At 40.7% G+C, this 10,921-nt stretch overlaps 1 pseudogene; it reads left to right on the forward strand.

Moving 5' to 3' along the window:
• The first annotated feature begins 1,946 nt into the window (after nt 1-1,946).
• Nucleotides 1,947-3,176, forward strand: LOC107530879 (adenylate kinase 4, mitochondrial pseudogene; annotated as a pseudogene).
• The last annotated feature ends 7,745 nt before the right edge of the window (nt 3,177-10,921 follow it).

Consider the following 10,921-nt stretch of genomic DNA (forward strand, 5'->3'; position numbering starts at 1 on the left):
TTGCATTCCTGGAATTACCTTAATCATACTGAGGATATACTTGTATTAATACACTGTTGGTTCTTTTAGCAAATAGTTTACTGGAAATTTTCATATCTATAGTCAAAAGAAAAATAGGTTCTATGACTTTTGTTTTGCTATTTGAGTCATACTACCTTTAAAAACTAGCATGGGGGGAAAAAAAAACTAGCATGGGAAACTTACCTGTTTCCTATGATCTGTAATATTTCTCATATATCAATTCTCTGTCCTTTGAAGGATAGATAAAACTCCAAAAGCATCTAAGTAAGATTTCTTCTATAATGGTAATATTTTTACTAATTTTTTTTGTACTTCATCTTGTAGTCTGTACAGGCTCTGTACCACTCCTTCTGTAAATTTCAATCTTTTATGTTTGCTAAAATAAATGCATTTTCTTTATATTTTCAAATGTATTATTTTAGAGTAGTAAAAATTATTCTCTATATAATTCTTTTCATATCTTTAATTTTGGTTAATGTTTTCACTCATCATTCATGTTTCCATCCCCTTCACCTATGCACCAACCATTTAATCCACTTACTTGCCTATCCATCTGCTCATATAGTCCTCTAACTGACATACCTTTCAACTCATCTATCTTCCCACTCATCCTTTCACTCATATATCTATCCACTTACCTTTTTCACTCATATTCCTTCTATCTATCCAGCTGTCCATTTAAATCCAGTGTTTCTTCCATGCACCTATTATCTACCTATTTATCTTTCACATGCACATATTCTCTAATAGCCATCAACATATTTCTCTATCATTTCTATACCCACCTCCCCTCCATCTACCTATCAATCCACTCATCTACCTCCCATTCAAACAGCTTCCATCAATAGATCCATTCATCTCATCATTAACCTAACCATCCTTAGATTCAACCCAGTCCTCTTCTTCACCCAGTCATCCATCCACTGACCCTTATCCATGCACCCAAATATCCATGTTATCCTCACCCATTCTTCTTCCTACTCACCCAACCATCTTCCTAATCATTACCCTATGAATCATTCATATCTACCTACCAATCCCCCACCTACCTTGCTCATCCAACAAATGTACTTAGTGTTTATTCTGGGCCTATTCATGTCCTAAGCACTAGGTTCTAGATATAAATATATCCAATGGAGCTCAAAATTTATCTGTGGAAACAAACATGAAACTCAGTAATACAGTTAGATGCACAGGGAACAACACAGAAAGCCAGTGACAGGAAGTCAGAGCATGTGACAGTGCTTGGCCTAATGAACAAGCAGAAATTTCCAGGTAAAAAACATATACCTTGGGCCCGGCCGGGCGTGGCTCAGTAGTTAAGCATCGACCTAGGATCTAGGCAATCAGGGTTCGATTCCCGGTCAGGGCACATGCCCGGGTTGCGGGCTGCAGCCAATCAATGACTCTCTCATCATTGATGTTTCTATCTCTCTCTCCCACTCCCTTCCTCTCTCTGAAATCAATAAAGATATAAAAAAAAAAAAAAAAAGAAAGACATATGCCTTGGTGCTCTTTGGAGTCCCTCATTCTGAGCCCAGGATTGGCCCTAGAACAGAAGCGTGTCTGAGGTAGAGGCGAGGCACTATGTCCATCAGTGAGAGGTGATAAGGGAAAGAGGGACAAAGGCTCAGGTGGATCCTTACCCAATCTCTCCAAGAAATTTTGAGGGAAGGGCCAAAAATGGCATTCATCCCAGGGTCCAAAAACAGAAATTTTATCTCATCTGCTTGGAAAGTGAGATCTTTGGGTAGGGCTGGAAATTAGGCAGAACAGAATGGGATAGAACAACAAGAAATTCTGAGTTTTGGAGTCCCTGTGTGAGCAGAGGGTTAGAGGCAGGGGCAGAAGAAACAAAGTTTGGGGGCTTCTCCCAGGCTGTTGTCTGGGTTGCCTGTTTGACAGCCCCATTGCTCACAAAGGCAATGGCTTCCAGACTCCTGTGTGTGGTCATCCTTGGGCCTCCCGGCTCTGGCAAGGGTATCATGTGCCAGAGAATCACCCAGAGCTTTGTCCTCCAGCATCTCTTCAGCAGCCAATTTTTGAGGGAGAACATTAAGGCCAACGAGGCCAACATGGACATTAGTGATATGACAGACCAGTACAGAGAGAAAGGTCTTTTGGTTCAGATCATGTGATCACATGCCTAATGATGTCAGCTGGAGAAGAGGTGTGATCGGCACTGGATACTAGGTGGTTTTCCTAGGACATTAGTTCAGGCTGAAGCCCTGGACAGAATCTGTGACCTAGTTTTAGTGGTCACTTTGAACATTCTATTTGAAACACTCAAAGATAGTCTCAGCTGATGTTGGATCCACTCTTTTAGTGGGAGGATGTATAATCTGATTTCACCTTATGCACCTTCCTTCTACCTATCCAGCTGCCCATTTTTAATCCAGTGTTTTTTCCGTATACCTATTATCTACCTATTTATCTTTCACACCCACATACTCTCTAATAAAACATCAACTACTTCTTCATTTCTATACCCACCCCTCTCCATCGACTTACAAATCCACTCAACTACCTTCCATTCAAACAGCTCCATCAATTGACCCATTCATTCCATGGGTCTGCAATTCATTTTTTCTCTTAGGAGTGACATCTTCTCTGCATCCATGCTTCATAGAATCTCTTCTTTTCAGACATTCTGGAACGAAAGAATTTGGCTTCTGCTATTTTATTAGAATGTATTTTTTTTACATCTATTTTCTCCATTCCTAGGCCATAAATACAGATGGTTATTGCTTTTGTCCCTCTGAAATTCCTTTCTAAGAGCTGAGCGCTAGGGGACGATGTTGAGTAACTTCAATGCTCCAGGAACTGATACACAGGACTGATGAAGTCACTGGTGAACTCTTGGTCCAGCAGGAGGAGGATGAGCCTGAAGCAGTTTCTGCCAGGCTAAGACAGTACAAGGATGTGGCAAAGGCAGTCATTGAACTATACAGGAGCCAACAGAGACTGACAAAATCTGGCCCTGTGTTTACATGCTTTTCTTGAACAAGATCACACCTATTCAGTCCAAAGAAGCATACCGAACCCACCCAGTGGAAGAACCAGGAAGATGTGGTCACTCTTTCAGTTGTATGTGTAGTTTTGGTGTGGTGTCCCAGTTAGAAGCTAGCTGTGATAGCTTGCAGCGTCTTTTCTAGTTTAAATTGTGAGCTGATATGAAAAGTAATGAGTAGAAAGAATTAATGAAGAGGCTCTTAACTGCCTTTCAAAAGAAAGGTCACCTACACATGTTGAAGATATCCCTGCACATGTGTAAAACCGTTCACAAGAAAACAAGTACAGGCTGGATTTCAAATGGTGTATAAACCAAGCTCTAGCTGATCTGACAGTCGTGTTGTTGCCAAGTAGCCATGATGGTGGTGGTCTCTGGGCCTCCCCATCCCCTAAAGGCTGTTGAACCATAGCACCAGTAAGCCTGAGAATGCCAAGGGTAGTAGCCTGAGGTTTCCCCACGTTCTCTGGTGTGTGTCCTCCTGGTGACAATGAGGTTGAAGCCAATTACTTTCAGTGGTTGCTTCTCTGACTTTGAGTGACTGTGTCCACAATTCATTTTTTCCCTCTTAGGAGTGACACCTTTATTTAAAAAAATTATCTTTATTGTTGAAAGTATTACAAGTGTCCCCTTTTACTTCCCCCACTGATCCCCCCCCTCGTCTGCCTTCTCCCCAGTCCTTCCCTCACTATTGTCTGTCCATGGGCTATGCATATATGTATATAAGGTCATTGGTTAATCTCTTCCCTCCCCCCTCCCTCTGAAATACATCAGTCTGTTGCATGCTTCAATGTCTCTGGATCTATTTTGTTCGTCAGTCTATTTTGTTTATTAGATTCCACATATAAGTGAGATCATGTGATATTTGTCTTTCTCTGATTGGCTTATTTCACTTAGCATAGTACTCTCCAGGCCCCTTCATGCTGTCTCTAAGGGTAAGAGATCCTTCTTTTTCACAGCTGCATAGTATTCCATTGTGTAAACATACCACAGTTTTTTTAATTCATTCATCTACTGATGGGCACTTGGGCTGTTTCTAGGTCTTAGCTATTTTAAGTTGTACTGCTGTCAACATAGGGGTGCATATATTCTTTCTGGTTGGTATTTTTGGCTTCTTAGGATATATTCCTAGAAGTGAGATCACTGAGTCAGACGGCAGTTCCATTTTTAATTTTTTGAGAAAACACCACACTGATTTCCACAGTGGTTGTACCAGTCTGCATTCCCATCAGCCATGTCCTTTTTCTCCACATCCCCACCAGCACTTCTTGTATGTTGATTTATTGATGGTAGTCATTCTGGTAGGTGTGAGGTGGTACCTCATTGTGGTTTTAATTTGCATCTCTGATAATTAGTGACATTGAGCATTTTTTCATATGTCTCTTGGCCATTTGTATGTCCTCTTTGAAGAAGTGTCTCTTCAAGTCCTCTGCCCACTTTTCAATTGGGTTGTCTTCTTTTGTTGATATATTTATATATATTGTTGATATATTTATATATATTTTGGAAATTAACCCTTTATCAGTTATATCACTGGCAAATATGTTCTCATACAGTGGGTTCCCTTTTCATTTTGATGATTTTTTTTGCTGTGCAGAAGCATTTTCTTTTGATGCAGTCCCATTTATTTACTTTTTCCTTTGTTTCTCTTGCCCTAGGCATTGTATCAGTGAAAATTTTGCTACATGAGATGTCTGATAGTTTGCTGCCTACTTTTTCTTCTAGGATTTTTATGGCTTCACAACTTACATTTAAGTCTTTTATCCATTTTGAGTTTATTCTTGTGTATGGTGTAAGTTGGTGGTCTAGTTTCATTTTTGTTGTTGTACCTGTCCAGTTATCCCAACACCATTTATTGAAAAGACTATCTTTACTCCATTGTATGCTCTTGCCTTTTTTGTCAAATATTAATTGAGCATAATAGCTTGGATCGATTTCTGGGTTCTCTCTTCTGTTCCATTGATCTATATGCCTGTTCTTGTGCCAGTACCAGGCTGTTTTGATTACAGGGGCTTTGTAGTATAGCTTGATATCTGGTACTATGATGCCTCCAACTTTGTTCTTCTTTCTTAAGGTAGCTGTAGCTATTTGGGGTCTTTTTTGGTTCCACATAAATTGGAGTATTTGTTCTAGATCTGTGAAATATGGCATTGGTATTTTAATAGGGATTGCATTGAACCTATAGATTGCTTTGGGTAGTATGGATATTTTAATGATATTAATTCTATCAATCCATGAACACGGTATAGTCTTCCACTTGTTTATATCTTATTCAATCTCTTTTCAACATTCTGTAGTTTTCAGAATACAGGTCTTTTACCTCCTTGGTTAAGTTTTTTCCTAAGTATCTTAATTATTTGTTACAGTGGTAAATGGGACTGTTTTTTAGTTTCTCTTTCTAGGATTTTATTATTGGTATATAAAAATGCCATCAGTTTTCTGCATCCATGCTCCATAGAATCTCTTCTTTTCAGACATTCTGGCATGAAAGGACGACTTCTGCCATTTTTATTAGACTGTATTTTTTTTTACGCCTATTTCCTCTCTTCCTAGGCTATTAATACAGGTACTCACTGCTTTTGTCCCTCTGAAATTCCTTTCTAAGAGCTGAGCACTAGGGGACAACGTTGAATCATTTCATGCACCAAGAACTGAGTTCTGCAGAGGGTCTGCTTAAACTGCTGGTCTGATTCTCATGGGTGTACACAGTTCTTTTTTTTTTTTTTTTCTGAAAACATAAAATCCACAGTCTTTTGGAAATCCTTAAAAAAATAAGCAATATGCACCACATAATGTGAAAAAATCCTATCTTATGTATAGATGCAATAAGACCATATGGAATTACTAGCCTAAAAGAATAGTTTAGCTTTTTATTCAAGATTTTTAAAACTATTTTGAAAGTGTTGCTAAATGTTGATGCTGACAGTGTTTTTCTCCTGTGAGTGATCCAAGCATATAATAAGTAGTTGATAAAGGGAATAGAGTCCATGGAGTTGAGGAAACATGTCACACTGGCTGTGCCTGGACTAAATATGTCAGCTTTACAATTATGAGAAAACAAAATCTTAATTTTTTTCTATTCCAAGGATCCTATAGGGTGGCCATAAATTCTGGAACTGTAGATAATACTATTTTGTCATTCATTGTAATGTAATATCAATAAATCACTTATTAAGAATTTGGTTTCCAGACTTGGTGGCCACCATGTATAATCCTTGTTCTCTTCTGGGAAGGACAATGAAGTTTATTCCTGTTGCCTTAAAAATGAATATCCCTCTTCATGCATTGTGATTCCTGCTGGTGAGGGTCCTTTACTGTTCCTGGGAGTGACTGCGGTGTAACCATTGCCCTTGGAGTTTTGGGGAAAGGTTTAAGATATGGGAAATGGCCTGACCCCTGATTCCATACTCTACTCCTCCATCCTTCTCTCTCTTCCAGCAAAATAGACAGTTATAGCCAGCGTCGGGGTTGCTTAATATGTCTCAACAGTGTTTGCCATTTTTGAGATTGCCTGGTGACTGAGGGGCCTTTGCTAGGTGAGACCAAGAACATAAACACCTTTACCGGGGTCTTCGAAAGACAATGCTTGTTGCATGTTCAGTGGCCTAAAAAAATCAATTTCTGGTTTTCTTTAACAAACTCCTTCAATGATTTTGTAAAAAATTAAAGTTTTTTTAAAAAATATTTTGACAAAAGTGAAATTCAAGGGACAACTTTTCTTGGTTTTCCTTCTATTGCCACACATGTGGTTCCTTCACTGTTATGTAGAAAGTAGTTTGGATGGTCCCTGAGATTCCCACCTGTCCTCACAATCTGTCATTCTAACCAGCTCTGAATTCTTTTGTTTTCCATTACTCTGCCAAGGCTTCCCACTTATTAGAACTTGAAAATGTTGCTGTTTTTAATACTCTTTAACACTAAGGCAAACATAAAGTAGGTACCATTTGTTGGAGGCCTACTGAGTGACATGTGCAGTTTTAGGACCTTTATACACATCTCGTTTCATCTTCCAAGCACCCTGTGGGATAGGCATGATCCCACGTTTATAAAGAAAGAAGGCAAAGTCAGAGATGTGAAGTGTCTTGCCCAGGCTCCTGCTGCCAATAAACAATGTAGTCAGGATTCACACTCAGGTTTTCCTGACTCTGCAACCTGAGTTTGCTCCTGGATGTGAACTACCTTTTCCCTTTTCCAAGTAACTCCAGGGCCTGAGCCTGCTTGGTTTTGCTTGTATTTAGGAGAGTTCCCTGTGGTGACTTTCCACTTTGTATGAGACTGTTCTTATTTTTCCCTTTGCTTAGAAAATCTGAGCCTCTGGTCCTCCTCTGTAACTACTCGTTTATAAATAAAATGAAAGGCTATCAAAGTAGACTGGCTTGTGTCCTGGCTAACCTGTGGCGGAGACAAGCTCATGTGTCTCATCTACCCTTTGGTGTCCATGGCGTTGTGCCCCTGAGGGGACCATTACCCTGAGCCACCCTCAGCCATGGTGCGTACACATAGGCCCAGGCTCCTTGGAGCTCTCTAGATACTCACTTTTCTTTTCTAAGATCAGAACAAGTCACTCCCTCACTGCTACCCCTATATAAGGCCCCGATAATAAACTGATTCTTCCTAAAGTTCTGGCAGGTGACTGAGCTCCTAGCACAGGGTAATCCCTGACTTTATACCATCTCCCTACGTGACATTACACATTAGCATGCTTCTGAATGGCAAATTCACACCTTCGCCTGCCATCTGATGTGGTGGCACTTGTCATGCACAATCCTGATAGAACCAGGGGAGACTGGCTTCCTGACTTACCCCCTTCCCCAGGGTCATTCCCCATCACCCTTTAGCAGCCAAGCTCACTTGAGCTCCGGATTCACCCAGGGTGTACCCCCCTCTTTGGTAGGGAGGGGAAAGGGTAGAAGAGCAATGGGTAAGAGAGGTGCTGCAGTGGCTTTTCCTGCCACTCACAATGTTGAGACAGGAATACGTTAGATAGGACGATGCCTGTGCAAACCCGAAAATAGAGCTTTTATAAGATTGAGTTCACTGGAACCTGAGTTCAATATTTACTTCAGTTGTTTGTCTAAACAGTTTACTAGCCTGCTGGAAGTCTTCGTTCAAATCATAAAGACCACAGGTTTCCAAATGTGTTGCGGTATAGGCATTCTCAGTAGTTACTGTTTATTGGTACTTTATACTAAGCTCATTACACACGCTGTCTAATTCAATCCTCAACAATTACCCTAGGTAATAGATATTATTTCAGTTATCTTGCCTCCTTGTATTTAAAAACAGAAATAATCCTGTTTACGTGACCTTGTGTTTTCATGTAGCTGCAGGGATTAGAAATTCAAAAGGGACTGTTTGGCACCTTTCTTTAGTTTGAGATCTCCATTCTAAATAATAGGTGAAACAACGCATTTGCTCCCACCCGGGATCTTTGCTCTGGGGGGTGGCTGAGACAGGAAATGGGGGTGTGGGCGGCAGCGCCCCCGCATACAGGGGGTGCACGCCTCCTCTGTACTCCGCGGCGTTCCGCACCTCGGGAGGCATCCGCACCCACTTGATGAATTTCACTTGTTACCTTTCACTTAACGGCCAACATCTTTTCTTGCTGCAGTTAATTTTGCCAGGGAGACAATTCATCCATCAGAGTCATTTTCACAGTATGAATTGCTTTCTCTCCATTTTTAGTAACTTCCTTGTCTATTTGGCTGTTCAAAAGAAGGACCCAGTAACAGAGGCTTCTATTAATACAGGAACGTGGCCTGGCCCAGAGCTCCCCTCCCTTTCCACGTGGAACTGAGCCAGGCTGGTCTCCAGAGGAGGGTGCAAGACCCAGGTGTCAGGAAACAATAAAGCCATGTTTCAGCGACAGAGAAAACTCTGCTTCCTGCATCTGTTGAGACGTATTATAATGACAAATGTTTGTAAATGCCATACCTCATCTTTCCTTTAACAAATCGCACAATTCTGGCCAAAACAGATGTTCTTATCTGTATGCTTCCTGGAATTCCCCAATTTAATTTGTGTGCCTGTGAGAAAGGAGGCGAGAAAGAGACAGAGATGACACAACATTTTCAAAAGGGAGAAAGCTCTTGCATGGCATAGATATTGCTTTCTTCCTTAGTGATAGTTCGGCTATTCCAGGAGACACTGTATCATTCTTGAAATAAAAGATTCCCTGTGCAAAACTTTTCAAAGGAGCAGTGCACCTGGGAGATTCTCACCGCCCTTAGTGTGAGTCTAATTCCATTTCATTAAAGCTTTCTTTTCTTCGTTTTAAAGCTTTGGCTATACAGACAGAAATGTACTAAATAAAAACAAACTGGTTTGTATTTAACTTAGTGTAAAGGGAAGGAAAACAAAAACTCAGTCTTCATGTAAGTTCCAAGGTATCAGGGCTTAGAGGGCTTTTCTAGTTTTATGAGAATGTGTACTACTGATTTTTATATAGTTTTGTTTTTGAGGTGAACAGATCTCTGGGGGAAATTGCTGAGTTCCAATGGCATTTCACTGTGACCCCTCTCAAGCTCAAATCAGTTCTCTAACCCAATGACAACTTCTCTTTGGTTTACTGTCCTGTGAAAAGTCAGCTCCACTTTCCCAGAAGTCACGTGTTTACGGTGAGTCAGTGTGAAAGCCACTGGGCTCTTGATTTGGGTGTTTGTGCTTAATTCAAAGCATCTAAACCTAACCTGTTAATGCTCTTCTAACTGTTCCTGGTGTTATTGATTATTTTGATTATCTTGCTTGAGGATTACTCATACTTTTTAATTTGATAGAAATAAAGATTTTTTTCTGCTAAACAAAAGAAATTCTGAGTTTTCATTTACTTTCAAGGAAATTTAGAGAAAATTTCACCTTACTTGGGGACCCTGGGAACCATTTGGACATTTAGAGACTTTGTGGGTCTTTGGCCCCTATCCTCACTGACCTTCATTCTCTTTAGACTCACTATTCCTCTCTACCTTGAACTCCATAGTAAAATATTATATTCACACCAATATCAGAAAAGTCCCTAGTGACTTGTGGCAAAAAGGCACCCAGCTCCTTCCTACCGTTACGTCTGACATTGAGTCAGCACCTTTCACTTTTCTGGGATTTGATGATCCCTACCTGGAAGATGAAGAGATGGGAACTGTTGGGCCCTCAGAGTCCTTCACCTAGGTATTTCAGCTTTTTCTTCCCTCCTGGGCTGAGTTTGGGAGAAAAAGAGGGACAGTGCTGCTTAAGACATCTTGGTTGTTCATTAGATATTCTATTCCTTAGTCTCTCAGTGGGATCTAGTGAGATTGTGAAGTTGGTGGGATGGGATTGTGTAGTGTAAGTGTCTGACATCAAGCTGTTTGTAATGTAAGTACCTGACATTAAGCTTTTGATTGCCAAGGCATTCATTTCAAAGACATCCACCTCTAATAAACATATTGCCAGCTGTAAGACATAGCCATCAGCAAAATAACTAGGTAAAGAATCAGGCTGCCTTTTAGAAAGCCCTGAGTAACCTAGATAACTTGAGTAATCCTACTTCTCTCTTCCCATGTCCTAATTCCCACTTTTATGCTTTAAATTCTCGAATAGAGTGAACTGTGAAACCCTGGACACCTCATTCTTGGACCTTAATAATGGCAGGACCCCAAGTCTACACTTTCTGCCCCTCTCTCTGCCTTCAACCTTGCTGTGTGGCTCTCCAACCTGCCATGTACCCTTTGGGACCTTGAGTAATAAATCTTGTGCTTTAAAGTTCCCTGATGGTTTTGTGGAGGTGAGTCCTGCAATCATAAGAAGAACCACAAGGGCTGGTCCAAGCACCACATTGGTCCTGGTGGTGGTAGGGGGATGTCTGTGGGCTCACTACATGAGTGAATACAGGCACCTGAGTGTCTCAGGCATTTCTAG

This window comes from Miniopterus natalensis, chromosome 7, assembly GCF_054644295.1.
Source record: "Miniopterus natalensis isolate mMinNat1 chromosome 7, mMinNat1.hap1, whole genome shotgun sequence".
NCBI lineage: Eukaryota > Metazoa > Chordata > Mammalia > Chiroptera > Miniopteridae > Miniopterus > Miniopterus natalensis.